Here is a 23714-nt window from a genome sequence, read left to right as displayed (position 1 = left end):
TTTCCTCCATTGCTGTTATCCATTTGGTTTATAGCTTCTTACAGAAACAGAAACAGAAGTAGACTTCAGAACTTTACTGAATTCTACTTGTGTGATGGTTAGGATTTAAATTACATTAAGCATGTCTCAAACCAATACACTAATGATGCAGAACTCCAAACAGTTCCAATGTTTCAGTTTACCAGAAGTGAACATACCTGTACAAGTATGCAGTAGATATTGATGGGTACTGCATAGCATAACTGTTTGTGTACAAGAAGCTACTTTGGTTTTGATGTGCTGCTGTAATGTATGCAGTTTCATGTTGGTGATCAGAGCAGCTAATGGTTGCAAATGTATTCGTCAACTTTCTCTTGTTGGTGGCTGCTTTGTAAAGGCTGCTCGTAACAGCTGATAACAGACAGTGAATTTCTATCCAGGAAGAGTTTGGATTAAGAAATGGTTATGTCATCTCTCCTTTAGCCCAGATTTGCTGGTCCCTGACTCCTCTTTGTTCCTTTCTCCACACTGGAGTATCTATATATCCCTGGTACTTTCACAAACAACTTGGCTATTTACTGAGTACTACTCAACTACTAGTATCCTCCTTCCCAAATATCTGCTCACTCTCAAGACTTTTGAAGCTTCCCTTAAATGTCCTTTTTCTCCAGAAGGCCTTTGTGCACATGCAGGTGCAGAGTACATCTCCTTACCCACAACCCTGAAGAGATGATATGATGGATTGTCTTCTTCAGGTTGTTCTGAATTACAGCCTAACTCTCTCCCAGGCATTGAATCAATCTCTGCAAGCCAGGTGAGTAGCTTAGGGGGTACCTACACCTCGATTATCTGCCTCAAGAAGGTGCTTCTCTCCTTTTGATTATATTGGAAAACTCATTTCTGAAACGGCAATACAGGACCAATTCTTCATAGGACACAGAAGACATGTAGCAGACCCACTCAGAGTAGCAATAACAAGATCTACAAAAATCAAGTGATGATGTTAATGTTGTTTAGACTTTACAGCTTACAGGCTGATCTGATCATTTCCAATGGTCAGTGCTAACTGTAGCCAAGATCTGGGGAGAGGAATAGAAGGGATAAATGATTAGCAGTACCAATAAAAATCATAGAGAAGGAAGGAAGGGAAGAGATCTGGGCATTGAAATGTGTTGTGTTTGTTTGTTTGTTTTGTTTTTAATAATTATTGCTTCTTGTTCAATAATGCTGGCCTTTATCATTTTGCAGATTCTTGAATCCTTGCCACTGCTTTTTATACAGATGCAAGTATTTAACTTTCAGCTGCCTGCTAGTAATGAATATGTATAAGCTATGAGATGCATATATATGTTTTTGGATTTTCTTCCTTAAACAGTCACTTGAGAACTGGAAGGCACGGCTATGGCAGGAGGTCAAAGGGATATTTCACAAAGACATCTCAGTGTTTGTAAATATTTGAAAAAGGCTAGTTCTCCTCCTAGCTTCCAAGTCTCGGTTTTTGACCATGTGAGGCTGGTAATTCCACTGAAAACTAGATTTAGGGTTTTACATCATCATCCCTACCTTATGTTCATACTTGCCTGTGCCAGGCTTAATATGCAAATTCAACTGAATACAAATACTTTGGTAGCATGTCTTTTTTTTTCTCTTTGATAATCATACCCATCAGTCCTGTACTAGTCTGATGAATTTTTGCTGATCTTTAATCGCTGTGGCTGCAGAACTGGTACAGAACTGACTGTTACTTAACAAATAACACATATTTTTCTCGATGTCCAGTATAGCATGGGATTCAGCTTGAGACTGACAGCTGAATTTAGCTTTCTGAAGTATGATAGTTACCTAGCTTTCCAGTGCGATGGAGATGTAGTCACTATCAACGTGGTTGTTAAGCTGGGGCTGAATCCTAACCCTAGTTATATTCTAGTTTTGAACCATTTCATCTGTACTTTCTGAGACTTTAATTAGCTTAAGAATGGCTTTCAATTTAGTATTTTCACTAGGAAAAATATTAAACTGATCGAGAAAACTTTGGAATTGCCCTTCATTTAGATTAGGGAACCAGAAGTTAGATACCCAACCAAAACCTTCCACCTCTCTCAAACTCATGAAATTAAAATAGGAAACTCCTGACAAATTCTCAGAACACTTTGACTTTTCACTCCTCAGTCAAATATTTAAAGGTAAGTTTTTTGTTTTGTTTGTTTGTTTTGTTTTGTTTTCTGTTCTTTTGTAACATACAGCCTCCTTTCCTTTTTGTGTCCATATTTATTCTTTGCATTGCCTAGCAGCTTGGAATGGAATATGGTATATTTTTATAACTTTAAATACTAACAAGTGGCCTGAAACAGCGGGAATAGACTTGGTGACCCTGTGTACAGAATGAAAAGACAGGAAAGGGACCTGAGAGCAAAGAAACATTTTGTATAAAACTGTTGACCTCAGTTCCTGTGGAAAAAGGCTATATAGGTTTCATAAAGTTCAACTTTTCTGCTGGCTCATAACTCAGTTCTGCCTTGTTATTTGAAATAAAGCACAAGGTTTTCCTTGAATATGTCACTCAGGAAAGATTTAAATAAAGTCTATAAGGGGATGTATTCAAATGTAGTCAGACAGCTTAATGATCAGACAGATTTTTTCCATTACTGCTAATCAGGAGGTAGTGATGAGGGCCAGTGATACAACCAGGCAAGATCACATGTCTTGTAAGCAAGCTTTTTAGTCATGCTCTAATCCTTAAAATAATCTTGAATCCTCTCCATTTTTAGCAAAGAAATGTGTCTGGGGGGGGGGAGTGGTGGGGGGTTGTGGTGGTGGTGGTGGTGGTGGGGAGTGTAGAAAAACCCTCAGGCTCTTCAAGATTTTTCTGTCCTTTCCCATTCTTCATTTCTGAGAATTTTGGAAAGAGAGACCTACCACCTGCCTGCCAGGCAACATGTCGAGGGACCCTTATAATTTTTTCTGTCTGCCTGCCAGGAGCTGGATTAACAAACAGTCTTGGAAGACTGCCCCTTGCCAGCAAGGTGCTGAACAACCAAAGGCATTCTCTGCCACCCTGGGATTTGCACACTGCCATCACAGGGCTTAGTTCCTGTACATCATATATGTTTTACCTATGTATCTCTTTTCTCAAAAGCTTATCCTCTGCAATGCATTTTATCCATAAATACATGACAGTTGTGTATATGACCCAGTCAGCTTTAAAAGAAACAGGCACTCCATGTACTAGTTTACTCAATGTGAGCAGTATTTAGGTTAGATACAGAGTCCTTTCGTAGTACTACCGGCAGTCCACCAGATGTCATCCTATCACAAAAATGGTGATTTATGTGTACCTGGAAAGTACTGCAGTTGTAACTCTCCAGAAACTGCACGATCTATTCAGGCAGCTTCAGTGTAAGGTGTTCAGGCAAGCAGAAACCTTGAGCAAGAATGCTCCTAGGTCTATTGTAATCTCTTGCTGAGCACTCAGTTCCCAACTTGATTTCATCTCTAAATTAGTAAAAGAACATGTAAACAAATGCACCATCAAGCTCTAATCCCTAGTTTTACACAAGTTGCCGACTCAGTGGAAGGGAAAGGAATTGCACCAGGTTGTCCATCAGGAAAAAAAAAAAAAAAAGAAAGAAAAAAAAAAGAAAACAAACAAACAAACATAAATGTATCAAAACCAGGAAAGCTTACTGCAACACTAAAACCTCTCACTTTATGCAATCAATATTCATCCGAATACTTCTAGAAGTTGTTGTTCTTTTTAAATTTAAGACAATACTTACTTTTCTACTGCACAGGTTACCCTTCAGAGAAGGAATCATCCTTCCTCTATTGTGTAGGAAGTGAGGGAGAAAATTTCAAAGTGGAGTTGCCAGATACTCAGGTTGTAGAAGTGCTAAAGGAAGCAGGTTTTGCTCACTAAATAGTAGGTCTAAATGGACATGCAAAAAGAGACAAGAAACCTTGTGATGCTGTCAGCACAATGCCCATAAGCATCTGTCTACACAAACACTCAAAGTCTGACTGCACTTCAGAAAATCTGATCTTCCAAACAGCAAGAACAGTCATACACTAACACCAGAGGCTTTAGGTAAGATTCATGCCAGTTGCATGGAGTAGTCCGTGAGTGTGATGACAAAGACAGCAAAGGAAATGAATGCAGGACCAATGGCACAAGACTATGAAAAGATGCCTGCTGGTATGTTTTGCCCCATACATACCAGTTTCATTGAAAATTTAACTGGTAAGTATTAGTGTCAAATGAAGGAAAAATAATTTTACCAATGGGCATTTAGATGGTTGGCTACCTGAGAAATATATCTAGATCACTCTATAGAATCATAGAATATCTATAAGGATCATTGAGTCCAACTCCTGGCTCCACACAGGACCACTCCAAAATCAGACCATATGACGACCCTCTCGGTGAAGAACCTTTTCCTAACACCCAGCCTGACCCTCCCCTGTCCCAGCTCCATGCTCCCCTCTCCCAGATCCTTTTTTTTTTTTTTTTTTTATTGGGGAGCCCAAAACTGCACACAATATTCAAGGTTAGGCCACACCAAAACTAAGCATAATGACTAAGCATAATGGGAGAATAACCTCTTTTGACTGTCTGGTTATGGTCTTATGAATTTAGTTTAAGGTTTTATGTATTTCAGACTTCTTAAGAAGTGTCCTGTACAGAAGACTAAGCAAAAGATAAGTTGCAGCATGCTTTCCTCACAAGCAGAAAGACAAAGCAGGTATTGGGAAGCGACTATCTTAAATGAGCAAATATTATTCTTTCAAGTCAAAGAACACAAGGAAATAGAGTATGTGACTCATTGTTTATAGTTTACTATATGATGACCAGAATTACAAGATCAATGACTACAATACTTTTCACTGGCATATGCAAATTCCTATGGGCTTGTTTTTTCTGCCTTGAAGACCAGGTACCATACATATCCAATTGCTCATCAGCAAGCAAAAAAGAAAAATTTTAATATTCTGTGCACTTAGACAAAAGACCTCTAAAATAGTAGATATGTTAATTGGGTGGTGTGGTGACTTTAAAAATAATTTGAAATTTCAATGGCAAAGGTCCGAAGCTCAAGTTCTGCAAAAAGTGATTTTAACTTGCTTGATGTTTTTTCTTATGGTTGGTAACATCCTTGTCTGGGGTAGAAGATCATGGTTTAGATTTCTGGCCTGAATAATGAATGGGCTTAATTTAATTTCAGGTCTCTTATCTCTCAGGTGAAAATCCAAAATCTGAGATTTTAAATAGTATTCTGAAGTATTATCTAATATCCTCCATTAATTCATCCTGTTATTTATTTTATTGCCACAGTACAACCTATTTTTGATGGGTCAGGAGGCAAATAGGACAAACAGGAAGCAAATTACTTAAGCAGAGATACAGGTAGAAAAAAAAAAGTTTTGATTATACAGAAAGAATAACAGACCAGAATGAAATATTCCATTCTTATTGTTTAGAACCTGCCAGTCTCTGAATGATGTTGAATTGGAAGAATTTGCCTCTTTATGAATAGCTTAATTATTTCAAAGAGGGCAAATAAGCCTTTACTTCAGTATCTATAGGAAAGTCTTAATCTATAGAGCTCTTGGAAGGAAGATTTTTGAGGGAAATTTTCCATCTTTAGAAATACGTTACTGAATTTAGGAATACCACAATCACTTTAAAGTCCCATTTTAAAAAGAAAAGAGATTTCATATTTCTCAGCATTCTCTACAGAGAACTGATAATAAAAGGGAAATGGGTTGAAGCCACTGAATTTCTTATGAACACTAGAAATTTGAGGAAAATTCAGATCAAAGTCTTGGAGTACAAAATCCAAACTGCTGGGGAAGGTCTCATTCAATAAATGTTATGTAAGTGGGTGTAAAGGTGTATTTTGCATTATAAAACATGTCCTTTTTATAAGAATTCACGGAATAAATTCCAGTTTTATATAATATTCTTTTATAATTCTGTATATTGTATTATGGAAATATTGACTGAGATCAGTCTATTTTTTATGTTTAAATAAAAGTTGTAGTGTCTGTCTTTGGGTCTACTTAGAGCTAAAATGACCATGTGTTACAGTAGTTGAACTTGACATTCGTAAGCAGTTCTTTCTTGCAGGTATTCAAGTCATAATGGATAACATTATATGAACATCAACAAGCATAACCTTCTTTACGAAGGATCTCTTTTAACAGATATATCTGTCTGCCACTCACTTAGATTTTGTGTACCTGTGTGAAGCTTTCACCTCCTCCGTGCTCAGTGATATGAAACTCTGCTGTAACAAATAACTGAAAACTTTTTGCTGGAACATGAGTGAGTCAGAAATGTATGTGTAGAAGTTGCTTTTTGCAGTAACTACAAGGCATACATCAGCTTTTCCTCTAATGCAGTAACTCTTATATCACATATACCAGGTTAAGTTAACCACCTGCTGAACAATTTTGAAGAGACTGACAGTTCCCTCTCCACATCCTTCCCCTGCTCCCCAATACCACTCTATAGACTCTTTGACTTTCTAACAGTCTTTTCAAGTGTTTAAAACATTCTGCTGCTCCTTAGCCCATCTGTTCCTTGCTGGCAGTTGTCTGACCCCCTCTGTTCACTACATTGTCTGTGGTTAAAATAATGCCCAAACTGGCAAAAACATGTTACTGTGTTCTCCTGCATAGCTGTTTATCTTCCCCTTGTTTATCATTCTCTAAATTAGAAAGCAAAATCTTTGCTTCAGAGGCAGCCAAATCCATCGCTGATCCTACTAATAATAGAAAAAAAAAAAAAAAAAGTAATAAGGGTGGTATTTCAGTAAACATAGATAGTCATAGTGCTTTCCAAACCAATTTTGGAATCTCCTCAGCAGAAAGGTTTAGTTTTCCCAAGGGCTGATATCACAGTAGGCCAGAAGTATAATACACAATAACATAAATAAAACATGAAATTTCAAAGGCATATGAATGCTATCAACTCTTGCCTTTCTGGAATAAGATTACAGAAGGCACCCTCAAAATCTCCTGAAATAGTGGTAACATGAATAGAGAATTCTTCTGACTAGTCCTGGGTTTTAATAGGAAGGATATACAAATACATTTTACTTTGGATTGGCTCTAGGTTTACATTTTTGAGTCAGTTTAACACTGAATTGGACAAGATCCGTTTTGTCTTTGGCTCAGCCAAAAATCTCCTGAGCTTTTTTCAGTAGATTTTGGCCATCTTGGAAAGCCAAAATAAAAGAGATTATTGTTTACCAGAAATAAATGCTGGCTTCTGGGGCTTTAGCAGAACTTTGACAGCAGCATGGTGGCATGGTGATTTTTTGTTTGTTTGCTTTTGTTCATGTCTTTCACCTATAATGGTTGAATACAATTTTAAGTGCACAAGGTGTGATTGCTAGCTAGGGAATGAGTATGATTTTAATTCTAAATATCAAAAAAGTATTCATCACTGTTCCCTGATCTGTTGGACTGCTTAATGGATATCTCAATGTCATTAACTTCTTAGGGACTTTAAGGAGAGTGAGTGGCTGGAGTGGCTGTTTAATTATTCTTCCTCCATTAGGAATTGTAATTTAATCTTTTTTTTTTTTTTCCTTCATCTCCTGTTGATTAATTTCCACCAAAACTCTTGCTTCTCATGACACTCAAGTTTCAGCTGTACCCTAAGATCAACAAGATGCTGACTGCTGTAGTTTTCTCTGTCAGGGAGGCGCTAGTCCTCTTGCACCACCCTTTAGAAAATCACCAGCTTTTGTCCTGAAAAATAATAGCAAGAGGTATTCCTCAGGCATATGCTAGATGGAAAGGGAAGAATCATCTCTTTGCCTGCTAAGGATCTTTTCCACTACTCAGCCAGTCAATATGTTGTCAGAAGCAGAAGTAAAAACAGCAGAGTGTATATGGAAATAATAGGTAAGAGAATATTTATTTAAGTTAGGTGTTTTCAAATCACTTGACCTGGTGAGATGAACTTCAGTTTCAAAAACAATGCCAGAAAAAGCCTGAGAAACATTAAAAATGTGGACTGGAATTTGAGATTTTGGGGGGTATTTGGAAATAAATATTCAAAAATTTGAATAATGGTTAATTTTCAAGTCAATTCCTGGAAAAAACATGCTGAATAAAACAAATCTCAGACACCTAGGAAATGAAAACATGAATTTGTCAGGAACAAACTAAGTTAAACTAAGCTAGCTTCCCTCCGAAACAAAGTAATAAGTCTTTTGCATAGTGGAGAAGCAAGTGATACAGTACTTTAAGAAGCATTTCAATGCAGTTTCTGAATACAGTCTCTTAAGGAATGAATACCTGATATAAATAAAAACTGACATTTCTTATGCAAGTACATAAAGTGGTGGGGAGAACACTTCCTTCTAAAGTTACTCATTAAATTTGAAAGGGTCTCTTCTGCTTCTAGCATTAGTCAATACTTGGAGATTGAGTTGAAAGCAGTACTTACTAAATATACAGTTATCATTACATTAGGAGTTTAGGGCCCCCAAGAAATAACACTTAGATTAACTCTCCAGTAGTAAACAGTACTTCTACCCCCAAAACTACAACTCAAGTTAGTCAAATATATGGAATCACATCCCTGTGACAAAAATCAGTGGTCTCTATAAAGATTGCTGTCTGCATTTGGAGGCATGCAGGTTAAGAACAGTGTTGATTGCTAGAGAAGGTTGAGAAGAGAAGCAATAAGATCTTTCAGGGGTGTTGCAAAAGCCATGTGAGAGGACCTGTTGCAGGAATCAGGATGGTTTACACTGAAGAAGACTGAGGTGAGATCTGCTTATGCCGTTAAAAACTAGAAGTTGCTAACAAAAAGAGAGAGAAATATAAAATCTTCTCTATAGACAGTGTGCAAAGGGTGAAGAGGAGTCTTGAGCTTGAATTACACATGGAATGTTTAGGTTAACAGGAAAAAGAAATCTTTCCAGCTGAGAGGAATATTAAACAGTGAAATAGACTCCTGTGGTCTCCAAACCATGTTCTTCTATTCAAAACCTCCCATCTTTGATGCTGGCCTTCTTTGGAATAGCTCAACAGATACTTGCCAGGAGTGATATAAATGTATCTGGTTTTGCTAATACTTTGTGGAAAATCTGAATGGCTTCTTTAATGTCCCTTCACTTTTGCCTCTATCATTCTCCTAAAAGTTAAATGAAATCTAGTCTTAAGATATATTTGTATCATTTTTATTATTTTGAGTCTGGATTTCAAGGTGTTTTTTTTGTCCCTTCTCCCAGTTCTAGCCAGCACTACCACTGAGCAACATGTGGCTTGACAATTTTAATAAATATGGTCGGCTCTCCCTCTAGTGGCTTCCCTCAGTTGGGATTCATTTAGTGGGAAGAGTTCAAGGACCAGTACCCACACAAGGATAGATGTACTGTAACCTTATATGATGTTTCAGATTTCCTATCAAAATTATAATTGACCCTTATACCACTGCTGTGATCACAATTAGATCACAGTCTGTGACTTCTGGTGGAAACAGGCAGGTGAGAGTTGGCTGCTTTATGCTGCAGGTTTTCATAAACTCACTTAGCCCTCGTAGCAACAGATAATATCTCATGTCTTCTGCCTTAGTCTATTTAATTTTAAATAAGCTATAGACATTAAATCTTCAACAAATTTCTAAAAAGTGGGCACATTATTTCAAGGCGAGGTAGACTTTTAAAAGACTACAAAAAAAGGCAATGATAGTCAAACAGGGGAAACTGCAGATGGTGTCCAGATCCTGAAATTTAGTTTGTAAGTTGATATTAGGTATTAAAATGGTTTGACAAACTACACTAGTCAGCTCTCCAGCTGCACTTTCTGTGGCCACCTCAGGTGCCTTGCCAGTTCCTCCTGGCACCCCTGAGCTTGGAGGGGAGTGATGGGCCTTGTTACACTGGGCAAGGGGACTCTGATGCCATGTGTACTGACGGAGTTAGCTCACCATGCACATATATTCACCATGCACACATATACACCTTTCTACTTCTTGGTTTGCTCTTCAGAGAGAGAGGATATATCTAATTACCTTCTGGGTGGATTTTATATCCTATAATCCATCTTTCTCACCTGCTCCATTCCATGGGTTGTAAGAGCAACTAGTTTCATAGTTTGGCTCTCTATTTGCTCAGTAAAAGTGTATGTAGCATTGTACTTTTAAAGTTGTACAGTATTGTACACTAAAGGAACTGTATGCAGTATAGGGGCTTTGATCTGGATGCCCTGATCTGAAGGCACTTATTCATGCTTCACTGGTGGTACTGATCTAGCATTTGTCTTGCTGTGGTTTACTTTGTACTTTTATTCAGATAACTTCATACAGATTTTTAATCTTAAAGGTCCAGAACATAATCATGTTCATGGTTTTTTTTTTTGTTTTGTTTTTTTGTTTTTTTTTTTTGTAACAAATTATGGTGAAGAATATTACACTGATGCAGATATGTATAGCTAAAAAACTGTTCTGCTGTCAAGTTTATTTTATGTGGGAATGTAGATTGTCACTTAAAATGTATTTATTATATTGCTCTAAAAGTGTACTCTGAACAGCAATATTGCTTTATTTTCAATCAATTTTTTGACTCTCTCACTCACTCTCTTTCGGCAACAGCAAGTAAACTTAGTTTTGGAATAAACAAAAACTTGAGAAGGAAGTGGAAGATTTTATAAAGCGAATAATTAAATAGTTCAGACATTACAAAAAAAAAATATTAAGTTTCACAATGAAGTTGAATGATTTAATATATTTAACTTTTATAGGGCACTATTACTTTGCAAAAATTTCAGATAGAATGTATTATACACTTAGTCACATGGTCTAAAATTTTGGGTAGATCTGTGCAGTGCCAGGAGTTGGACTTGATGATCCTTATGGGTCCCTTCCAACTCGGGATATTCTATGATTCTATGATTCTATTCTTTATTAAGGTTTTGTGCTTTCACTGGAATAATGTTGAATATTAAAAACAGTTGAAATATACAATTTCTGAAGAGATATGAAGTGAAATTTTAACAGCCTGCATGTAGTTTGATAGCCTATTAATATTTTAAATTACTATTAAAAATCCTTAATAAATAATGCTTACAAGATGATAAAGAAATATCTGTTATATAGACTCAGATTTTTCTTTTCTACAGGAAGCTTATTTCTGATTAAAGTAGTTGATAATTATAAATGATATTGCACGTGAATGCTGAATGAGAGAAGAAGTAAAATGTTACTTTCTTGTGACTGATTATATTAGTCATTCAGACTATAAATTACTGATGATTAATGTGTGCATGTTCTGAATAAAATACAGCAGCATTTTATGAACACTTGCTAAATCTCCTATTAGAAATGTGGAAACATCCTTCTTCATTCTCAGTGTTCTTTTTATCACACTTTATTTCATTTTCTTTAAAGCACTCCTAACTGTTCCACAATGATAGAATATCTTTCAGTAATTACAGTGAAATATGCTTTAAAAATGAGGCTGAAATAACACTGTCCATATTTTTGCTGATGTACTGATTTATTGTGCTGGCAAATAGCAGTTTGATATGTGTTTCTTTATATTTTGTTTGAGTTATAAATTTATTTTATTTTTGTTACACATTCAATGCAAAGTTCAGAACTATTGCAAAAGGGCAGAATGTCCATGGACTGTGTTTCAAGATTGTGTGTGCTTATAAGTGGGTGAAAAAGGTGTGGTGGAGTGTTATGTTTTGTCTATGTTTTGGTATGTTTTTCTATGATTTAACCATGCTTTCCAATTTTTTATCTCTTGTTTAAAATTTAATTTTCAGCAACAGTAGAAAAGTCTGTTATCAATTTCTATACTTCATGATTGCAGAATGAAATCTTAAGTCATGACCTAATGGTTCAAAAAGATGAACAAAAGAAAAGCTGAGTTCTTCCTCTGTTCTTAAACTGTGGGTTTTAAAAGAAGATGGGAATTCTACTAACCTCAATTGTCTAAAAGTTGTGTGTCTAGGCTATATATCATGTGCTTATGTTCTGTATTAGAAAATAAAGTGTTTATCTCCCTAAAAATGACAATCTATATGATGGAATAAAACAGACAGAAATCTAGTTTGAATTTATATTTCTAGTAAATACCTATAACTGAATTTAGATTCATTAATATGACACAGTTGGGAGTCCTTATGACATTTTCATTGTGATCCTCAGGTCATTTTGTTGAATGTGAGGAATCTTCCAGTGCCACTACCAGTTACTGGACGATGCTTTTGCTTGTTTTGTCCCTTGTGGTGCCGGCCTATCTTGTCTTTGCCTGGCTCAGGAGAGCACTGTTAGATGTAATGGAAAGCACTCTGAGCATTTGTGCTGCAGGCCAGGGACTCACCATGGCCTTGGATGAAGGACAGGCTTTGTTTTCTAACTTGAAAAATAATACTTTGTCCAAGTCAGCTTAAAAATAAGTTAATAAATAAATTAATTAAAAAGGAAAAATGCATTTATAAGCACTTATTTGCAACTACTAGAAGAGGCAACACAGTAGCAAATGTCTGTATCTTTGCAAGGTGGTGCAGGTGAATAAAAAGAATGAAAACTGTGTTTAATTTGCTTGTACCAAGTATGGTCTCGTTCTCTCCCCCTCATCTGTCTCTTTCCCTCCTGGTTCAGTGTTGGTCTCAGTCTCTGCATTTCTCCTTTTTCTTGGAGGATATCCTAGCATTGTAACTAGTCTCCCCTTTCAAGTTTTCTAGAGTGTTGCTGCTGCTTCCTGCTGCTTGCATAGGAGGCAGGTGGTTCTCTTGAGAAAGAATCATCTTATGACTTTTCTGGCTAGTAACTATGCCTTTGTTTTATTAGGTGACTATTTGGTTTTCTGCGCTGAAGGATGAATCTTTCCTTGGCCCTTATATAATGTATCAGCGTGTATGTTAAAAATATGCATGACAGAAATAGTTGGCTTATAGCTTGAAGTTCCCTTTCCTGGTTAGATATATTGTAATATAAAACCAGGAAGAAACTGCTATTTCCAGTTTTATCAAACCATATTCTTTACCAACAGGTTCTATTGTGGTATGCTACCTTGCTTTTCTCTATTTTTAGCATGTAAAATAGCAGTAGCTAACAAATAGCATCTTCTAAAGACTCTTCATATCTTTTTTCATTTGTACTTTCTTATGTATAAAAGTTAAGCATATAAGGAAGCTATAGGAAAATATATATCTGCCTACTTTAGAAATCAAGGAAGTGACTCCAGAAAAATGAACTGACTTCAGTATAAAGGAAAATGAATGTTTTCCATCAATACGAATAGAAATCTCATGTGTAGTATTAAAACTTCATTATCATTAAGTTTAAAGATACTGTGAAAAAAGTCCACAATAGACAATTTAAGATGTCTGATAAGTGTTGCTCCTAGCTCTTAATGGAGCCGGATATGCAAAACTGGTGAAAAACTGAGCTCTTAGGTTTTGCATAAAGGCAAAAGCAAAACGTTTTCATGAAAAGCAACATTGTGTACTCATAGTGAACTACCTGCGGAAGGATGAAAAAGTGGCTTGTAATCCTTCCAGTACACTTCCTACAGGGTATAAATTCAACTATAAAACATTGCTTAATTTTTAATTTACTATTCTCAGGGCTGAGAGTGTATCTGGAAAGAGTGTGTCTGAAACTGTTCAGATAAACTGAATTCAGAAGAAAGTTAAAAAAAAAAAAATACCCGTGTTATATTGCAAGGCAAACAAACAAAAACAAAAACAAAAACAAAAAACTGAGCTGTGCAGAAGGATTTTCCTGGAAAAAAAGAAATAAATCTTGAGCTGATGTCAGGATTATTTTATGTGTTTCTTCATGAGAATCCTGATGGAGAATTTTGTTGCTGAGGCATAATTCAAGTAACTCTAAGATGCAAATCAGTCACATGATGGAAACATTTCTTCTGTTATAAATTCACATCAGAAGAAAGCTTGAACTTTAACATCAGCTCAAGTATTACACTAAAATTTAATACTTACTTCATAGAGTAATTTAGTGATCTGCACAAGGTATAATACAGAAAATCAAAGATAAAATTAGACAAAAAACATTTAACAATTATGTTTTTGTTTCTTTTACATTAAATAATAAGGATGTGAAATATTTTCTTCTCACATGTACCATTGCTTTAATATTAATTATAAATGGTGTTTAAGTACAAAAAATGCCAAGAAACTCCTGACAAAAAAATACATATTTGCTACAATCCAATTAAAAAAAGAAAAAGTAAAAAAAAAAGTAAAGTAAAAAACTATGTGTTTGCAGCTACAAATGAATATTGGATTTTCTCCCTAGAGAAATTAAACTCATTTCTTGTGACTTCATTACACCCAAGCTGTTTCTGACATCAGTGGAAATATTTCTATATTGATTTGCAAGGAACAAGTACAAATTGCAGTCTACCTAGAACAGGTTTGATCTAGTAAGATATCCATACACTCTCCTCACTTAGATACTTTCCATCAAGTTATTACAGTTGTTGAAATGCAGAATTTCCAACAATAGTACATTACAATAATTTCTTAGCCAAGGAAATACCAATTAGCAGAGTATGTTGAAGGCCTGATAGCAGTTCTTGGAAACACTGATGATTGCTCAGACAGGGCTGTTTGTTTAATGTCTGTCTTAGTTTCTCCTTTCTTATTATTAATAGTCTCCATATAAAGAATGCATTCATTGTGCTTCCTGTGGTGCTTGTACCCCCACCGATACTTTGATTTATTATGATGAAAGCACTTAGCACTTAGCTCTTAGGTCACACACATACAATTATGATTTCAAAAAGGAACAATTGGCCTCAATAACCAAATTAAAAGAAAAAAACTTTTCAGCTGGCATGTCTAAAACTTTGGTTAAATGGAAACATCCAAATTATTTAAATCACTTCCGGCTACAATGACTAATATTTTAGTATATCTCAAAATGAAGAAATTGTCAGAGTACTTTGCACAGCATAACTTTTTAAATTGTTTTAGAGATTGGTTGCTGTTAAATACTATGGAAGCACACTGTTCCTTGAATGCAGGAAACCAGGACAGCCAATATTCTACTACCAAGAACTACTAATCGTAGTTCTGCTATTAACTTGCAATTGTAAGCAACTGCCAGGCATTTACAGAATTCAAATATCTAATCATAACCTGATATGCTGAAATAACTTGTAACCCACATATTACAGATAGTAGCACAAGAATGCAGTTAGGTGAAAAGAAACATATTTCTAATGAAGTTGGTCTGTTGAAGCCGTAGTCCTCGAACACACATGATTCAAAACATTATTCTAGACCACAATTTTCTTTGCATCCTCAACCTGCATGCCAGCTCTACCAGTGTTTGACTTCAACTCCAATGATGATAGGAGTCAAGTGCCTTGCTGTTTATCATAGCTGGCCCACTAGCACTGCAGAAATTTGTTAGAAGCCCTACGGCAATAGTGTCCTGAGAAAAAGAACTTACAATGCTCTATGTAATGGCACTCTCTGATTACTGTCTAGTGATGCCGGTGTCTAACTAAATATACTCTGAACATTCAAAGAGGAAGGACCGAACATAACTGAAAGTCTTCCTTCCCTGTTAGAGAGGTAAAGAAATTGACTTTTAATTTCAGAAGTGTGCAACTCAGCAGATACAGGCTACAATTACTCAATCCTGTAATTAATTTACCAAACGTTGCATGTTTTCAAACTAGGCATTGGTCCTCTTTAAAAATAAAGATTGAATTTCCTCAGTGTGACTTATGTTACCTTTCAATCTTTAGCATTCTGATGTTTAAGTGAATACAATCTGTATCGTGAGAGGCTTGTGGTGCCCTTAAGAGGGATAAAAAAAGTTGGTGTTCAATATCTAAAGGTTTATGATCCTAATTTCTTCTCTGACAGCAGAAAATGCAAAATTCCTTAATTCTAAAAGCAAAAACATCTATATCAACTCGAGTAGCACAAGTTGTTAGGTATATCCATCAGTGAAATCTTAGCTTCATTCTGCTTTAAACACAAGAAAAAAGAAAAGAGAATTCTCTGCTTTTCGGTATTATAAATGTTGTATTTTCTAACTACCAATTTTATGTTTCCTGCATGTCTTTTTGTCATCATTACCGATGAATGTCTAGTATTTAGTTTCTGACTAGTAAGACAGGAACTCTATTCACTTTACCTAGGAGCCTGTTTCCTTTATTTATTTATTTATTTATTTATTTATTTGTCATTTTCTATCCATGTTATTCATAAGAATTTATTAAATATCTTAAGAAATCATTCAGGAAAGTTTTTGGAGCTTGTTGCAGTATACTATTGTTCATAAGATTAACTTAGGCTGTGTTAAATTGATATAGACATGTAATATTTTTAAGAGCAGGAAAGTCATGCTAACTATATTCGACTCTTTTGTTCTGCTCCAAGCTTATTCCAGGCACAGTGATCCTTAAACTGAAAGCAATAATTTGTATACAAGAGGAGAACAAATTAAAATGTGATTCTCAAAATCACACTATAAGATACTTGTCAAAATGTTTCCGTCTCTCGATCTGAAATCAGGATCCTCAGAGTACTTTATCATTAAATAAAATTAAGGAATTTTATGTGATATTTCACTAAGCTAAACCATTCAGAATTACAGGCAAGAGAAAAATGTATATCTCTGAGAAGAAGATCTGCATCTTTACAGTTCTTCTGTAAGCAACTCAGATAAACATGCCATAAATTAGAACAAGAGCAGCAGAAGGGCTAAGAGCTCCACAGATTCACCAGGCAAGTAAAAATTTTTCAGCACGAAAGTGACATAAAGTTGTGCTTTCTTTACTGGGTTAAATCTATTTTGTGTTGAAGAAGTTGCCTTGTTTCAAAGTGCAGTAGAGCAAAGTAACAGAATGGTGTCTGTTCTTTTGTTGTCTGATAATATCTGAATTGTATGTCTTCTCGAAGTTGGAGATTATGCAACCGTGAGGGGGAAGGCATGGCTAATGGTACATCTCATGTCATTTTTCTGTCTAGCTCATGGTCTCTCATGGGCACAGGCTGTTTGTACCCCTCTGACTGGAAAGTTGAGGTAATAGCCACTCCATTTCAAACTAACACTGGAAACCCCGGCCTTTCAGGAGGGAGAGTGGAGGTCATATTTGAAAAGGTTAACTCCAACTGCGTGCTTAGAAAAGGAGGAGGTGACCGATGCTTCTCCCATCTACATGTTAGAATAGGTACGGCCAGACAGCAAGTCCATCGCAGTGCTATCAGATGGGGAAGTGAAGGAATTAATTCCTCCTCTCTCCTTGTAAAGCACAATAATTAGAGATTGTGAAGAGGGTTGTGTGTTAATTTTAGGTACAAGAAATAAAATATTTTATCTCCTCTAGTAAATTTTATTTTCAATTTAATAGTTTTTACAGAAAAAAATGATTTTTATATGTCTAATTAATTTTTCTAATTAGTATTTTGGAGAGTTAGGTAAATGAAATTAAAGAACCTGAAAATCTTGTCATTTATTTGACCTTTCCATTAAGTATATGGAGTATTGACAGCTCTCCCCCCCAAAAAAAAATAAAAAAAGAATGTACCTGCAAGAAAGGGAAGAAATGATATAAGGTTAATGCTGCTAAAATGTCCTGTGGTGTTTCAGTTTGGATATTCAATAATGTGTGCTTAATTCCAACTACTATGATTTCAGTTGTGTAATTCTGGGTTTTTACTTTGAAATCAGTGAAGATAAAACAAGGAGTTTATGTCCAAATCCATTGAAATATCAGCAGTTCTATTTTCTGCTCTTTATTGGGTAATATACCATCAGCAAAGATGTACCTCTTGCTGTACTTCTGCTTTCTTCTCTCTTCAGGGTAACTACCTGACACTTGCCGGTTCTGATCTCTGACACCTTGATTCTTGGGCAATATCTAAAAGACTTTGTGGTGGAAGTGCTTCTTGTTCTGTGGTCCCAGGGTGCCTTTCGTAAGTCCATGCAGTTTGTTAAAACATTTTTATTTTTTTTAGTGATGGAAAAGAATGATCATATTTCTTTCCTCACTTATGAAAAATGCTTTCTTTTGGGGTTTTTGAGAAGCAGTTCTGAAGTAGCCCTAACAGGCTGGAGAATCTGATCCACAATTTTGAGGTTTTGTTTTGCGTAGCATAGCATAAGTAGTGAGGGTAAGAATCCAATCTGCTGCTGACAAAGGCCACTTCCTCCCACTATAGCATTTCACTTCCTTCTTTCTCCAACTCCCACAAAAGCTTAGACATTTCTGAAGCTGTCAGTTGCTTTCACAGAAATGTTCTAGTTCACCTCAATAAAAGTTCTATGTGAACATCAGAGGAGAACAGAAATAATAAAGAAATCAGGACTGTTTGTTTATCTCACAGTTTTAAAATGTTTGTTTTGGTTTTTTTTTTCCTAAACAGATTTAAGTTATTTTAATGACATCTGTGTATATGGGGTTTATGTTGATCAGTGAATCTGCTTTTGAATTCAAAACTTGCTTAATTGTTACAGCTTGCATTCGTCTTCTCATGCACATGCACCTGCGTTGCACAGTATTATTAGTAATGATTGATTGTAAAAACCTTGTAAAAACATCAGTACAAGTACAGGCTGCCTACTACACCAAAAGAGTTCAGTCTAATTCCATTTCAATAGATATATAATGTGTATAAAAAGCACCTGGGGTTTAAATGCTAATCTCCATTATACTGGTAATTATTCCTTTCTCCCATGTCTTTTCTAAAAGCAAAATCCACAATTGATTTACCTTTATTCTTGTTTCCTCATTTTTATCTTTCACTACTGCATGAGCATGCTCTAACTTCACTACAGTGCTTGCTCCTGTTCTTTCTCAGTCTTTCATTTCACTCACCTAGGACTGCTCGGCATTTTCTGTTCATTTATTTCTGCAGCTGCGGCCACTGTTACTTTTAAGTGTCCCTTAGCGAACTTCTATTTAGTACAGATTTTCATTTAAAATTTCACTGTCTCTTATTCAGTGACTTCTAACACCCTCATTAGGTGGTTATTATATTGTGCTCATTATGCAGTTATAGCCTGTCATTCTTGTTTTTATTTATCATTTCAGGATAGTCACTACTGCATGTGACATAGGGTAATCACAGTGATATATGCCAACACTAATACCCATAGTATAAATCTGCAGAGACCTGGGAATTTTGGTTGGTGAAGATTAGAAGAAAGATTATCAGACTACTTCCCTTCTGCCAATAGTGTGCGTAAGTCTTACTCTGTCAGTAATTCCTAGTAGTATTACTCAGAAAGTTGAGTTTTTCCCCACCACAATTATTTCCACTGAGTGTTATGTTAGTGATCATTTGGTCATGGCCAGAGCTATGCCAGGACTTTAATCATGCTATACAAGATGATTTTTGAATGAGCTCTGTGGAAGCAAACACAGAGCACATCATCACCATCAATGCAAAACTCTTCATGCAAATATTCTAAAAAGCAGATAGATGCTTTGGCTGTTATATAAAAGAACATTTCCTAATTTCTGACTTCCTTTCATTTTATTGTATGCCAAGCCTGTTTTCCAAACTTCCCAAGTGCATGGATCTTAGAAAATTCATTGACCAACTCTGGGTCAATAGATACAAAGACCCACTCTGATCCTGGTGTCCAGACTTCCAAAATGTTCCTCTCATTCCCTGATATGTTGATCTTCCATTTTAAAGAACCTCCAAGTCAAAGTGTGGGAAGTTTGACCACTTTCTTCCCAGTTGCTTGTGAGTGTGTGTACTTGGCAGAACAGAACAGTGTTGCATAACTGTTCCTCACATTAGTTTGGCCCCCACAGTTTTAATTAGTCCCCCGTTATTGTCGATATTAGTATATTTTAATACTTTACTGCCTGGTAGGAAATTAGAAGACTTGAGATTAAAAGAATTTTTAGTTTTTGGTATTTCTCAGCTGAAACTTGATATATTTATATGTTAACTAACAGAGTGATCGAGGTGTATATATGTGATTGAGGTATATATGCTAAGGTGTGTTTGTAGGATAGTCTATGGCTTTGTCAAGAACTCTGTGAAAAGCCTCTAACATGACCCTTAATTTGTGACATCTTTTATTTGTACTTGACATAAGCAAACACAGAGATGTTTCCCTGAGATAAGCACCAAAGTCCAAGCTACTGAAAGCCTAGAGCTTTTACCAAAGCAGAGGGAGCTATGGGACTATAGGAGCAGAGGGACTTTATTTTCATGTGTTATTATTTGCATTAAATTTCATTTTAAAATATGCTCAGAAGAACTCATCGGGATATGTTTGGCCTCACAGGTTCACCTAAATATTTGCTTTTATAGACTAAAGATTGCTTCCCATATTTTATCTCTATGAAAGCACTTTAAATGAAATACTTTATGGGTGCGGGATGCGGGAGGGCATAGAAAGCTTTTAAATGTACTATTCCTTGTTTGACATTTGTTCCCAAATTTACCCAAAACAAAAACAAGTAACCCTAATTGCTCTCTGTGTGTAAAATATATTGTCTGTGTCCAATGTGACTAATAATGCATTAAATATAAACAGAGTGTTGGAGTGAGGAGGAAGTAGAACATAATTTCAAATGCTACTCTTTAAAATCTGCTTCTTCATATGTCACTTTCCAGAAATAGAATGTTATCATTTTAATTCTTCTATAACAATTTACATTATTTGTGTGAACAGAATGTGGAAGACATATAAAGTCAAAGCGTTGAAACTTGTTTCTGTGCTCTTTTTAACATAGCAGTGAAATTTTCTGGTTTGGAAAATTCTTCACATGGAGGACATTCCAGCATTGTCAATGGAAAAATTCCTACTTCTGTAGATTTTATATCAAACTGTAACAGATAAGTCTCTTGTAAATCATTCTGAGCATTTGTGGATAGTGTAGAAAATTTTAGACTAAATTATTAAATGTAACACTGTGTTAGATAGACTATGACTAATTTTAGCTATGGCTTAATGAAAAATATCTCATGGAGGTAATTTCAGCTGGTGATATATGAATAAGAATGTATGGATCTATGTCTCTCTCTCTATATATATATATTTCCCTCTAGTTATGTTACTGTATACCAACAAGATATGCTGTGCTGGCATTTAAATTCTGATGTAGACAAGTTGTACACAAGAAAAAAAGTTCCCCACATGAAAATGAACAGTTATAGTGTATATATAACACAGGAATTTTGTGAAAATTACTACACCTTTTGTCAGATACATGTTTCTCTGGAGAGCATAAAATATACAAGATGAGCCTGACAAGTAAATAAACAGTGGAAGGAAGTTTTGAAAACGTAAAAACAAGAGTTCTTTTTTTTTTTTTTTTTTGAGAAGATTCATATCTTGCATAGAACAACTCTAAAATCAAGTATTAACTGAACTATTAAAATGACAATTTCTATAACATATTCAATATTGAATTTAAGATAATATCAAGGAAACATTTATATTAGACTTTCAGATTTCAAAGTCCACCTCTAAGGCAGCTTACAAGGAAATTATTCCCAAAAGATGTCTTGGATTTTATATTCTATTTTGCCTGGACTATTTTAATAAAATGAAAAATCAGTTTTGAATTAAGTAATAGAAGTTTCAGTAGTGTTGCTTCTACTTTCCTAAGATGTAATCCCCCAAAAGCACAGTTATTTGGAAGAAAATGTTAGAGTACTGCATTCATGTATGCAAGTATTTGCAGGGCTGGAGGACTAGAAGTATGCGATAAAGATCACATGGAAGAAGTAAATGCAAAGTAATGTGCATGCATTAAGTAAATCTGTGTACATTGAGGTGGAAGTTTTGAATATGAATACATGAGAAAAGGAGAAGTGGCTGCTGAGGATAAAGTTGGTCACATGATTTCAAAGTTTGTGGAAACTTTGTGTGTGTGCGTGTGTGTGTGTCTGTGTAATGGTCAGGTTTTAAGATCAGAGTTCTTCAAAAATTTGTCACTATAAACTTCCCTTCCACACAATATTACCGTGCCCTTGGAGCTGTTTTTCTAACTTCTAACAAGTAAGGCTTATTTTTTAGTTTTTCCATTTTTTTTTTAAAGGAAAAGAAGTACTAGTGTGAAATTGTGTAGTTATGGGAGTTTAAAAGAAGATGGGAGTCAGGGAAAACTGCTAAAGAATGAAGGGAAAAAGTTAATGTGAAACATAGTGACCTGCTGATTTTATGGTTACATCAGGAACTTTAACACCATCTTTGGCATTTGTAGGCAATTGTAACTATTGTGTTATGTAGATGTCAATAGGAAATGTTATGTTTTCACAATGAATGGGATCTGTTTTTTTCTCAGGTAACAAAACCATGTAAAGAACATATGACCTATGGTTCTGGAGTGGTAACATCCCTTTGGATATAAATGAAGGAAAAATGTACTTGTTTTAATTTTTAAGTTTGATGGGTGACTGCAGAAATCTTTCTCTTGGAATTAAGGTAGTGTTTCAGATGGTGTGTGCATCCTGTTGTTACACAAATTAAATACAAAAGAAGAATTTTCAAAAGTGAAATGAATGGCCCTCCTTTTGCAAAGCTGATTTTTTTTTTTACTGTGCCTCAGTTCTACATAAAAAGCTGTCGGGGGCGGGGGGGGGGGGGAGGGGGGGAGGAAGGAGAAGCAGTGTCTACTTCTTTCAATTAGTTTGACAAATTATGAATATTTTTCTCACACTCAAGATACACGTTTCCTGTTTGTTTGCTTGTTTGTTTGTGGATACCTTCAGAAAAGTCTCTAGAACATCTCTCAGAAAAAGTTATGCCCATTGTGAAATCCTTCATGATAAAGAGTATTTGTGGATTGCACTCCCCTAGAATTTTCATAGACTTGAACTCCTTATTGAGGAGGTTCATTTGTATTATCACATGTACAAAACACGAAGATCATGAATTTTCTTAGAAATGACTTAGAAGGTTGTCTTAAAAATCATTCATTTAAATTCTTCTATTACAAGAATGTGTCCAAAGAATTTGTATTTCATAACTGGTTGGAGATCCTACTCCTGGCAATTCTTGGACCAAGTGACTACTGGGCATCATTAACAAGCAGGCTTGTGTTATATTCAGTTTTCTCCAATATGTACAGTATAGTTACACAAGAGAATGCAAAACTTCAAGTCCAGATAAAATGAGATCAGAGATACTTGGTCTGGGTTTTGCATGGCACCATTATTTTGCAAAGCAAAACAGCACTCTTTATTTTTAATCAATTCTGAGTTACTGACTGTCCTCTCAATGAAAGAGATGGAATGATGTTCCAATACTTTGGCAAAGGCAGTTTACTGTTTTTCCATCATTACAACAAAATCCCAGCTGCAGCACTGTTAAATATGTGTTCAGTATGGCTCCTTCTCTGTTCAAGATGCTTTTACAGAAATAGGCTGAGTGCAAGTCTATCAGTCTGTTAGTAGTGCCCAGAGAGGTAATATGGGGCTGAACAAAGTAAATGGCTAAGGAGAGACAAATAATATGAGGATGGAAGCACTACCATGCTCCACCACCTGCACCTATTAACTTTTTGCCTTGGAAAATCTTCCTCATCAGATGGTGCAGAATCTCAAAAATAATTTTACTTGCCAATTAATAATTCTTGAATTAACCCTTGAATTGGAATAATGGATACTGCTTTATGATTTTAAAATCATAATTCTAATATGAATCATGTCTTTCTACCCCTTCCACCTAAATCCACTCTTTTTTAATCACTTTACATTTGGTAAAGACCAAAACAGGAAAGGAGATGAAATAAAACAGCATCTAATAT

Source organism: Cygnus atratus, chromosome 2 (assembly GCF_013377495.2).
Source record: "Cygnus atratus isolate AKBS03 ecotype Queensland, Australia chromosome 2, CAtr_DNAZoo_HiC_assembly, whole genome shotgun sequence".
Lineage (NCBI taxonomy): Eukaryota > Metazoa > Chordata > Aves > Anseriformes > Anatidae > Cygnus > Cygnus atratus.
Note: the sequence above shows the minus strand (reverse complement) of the source record.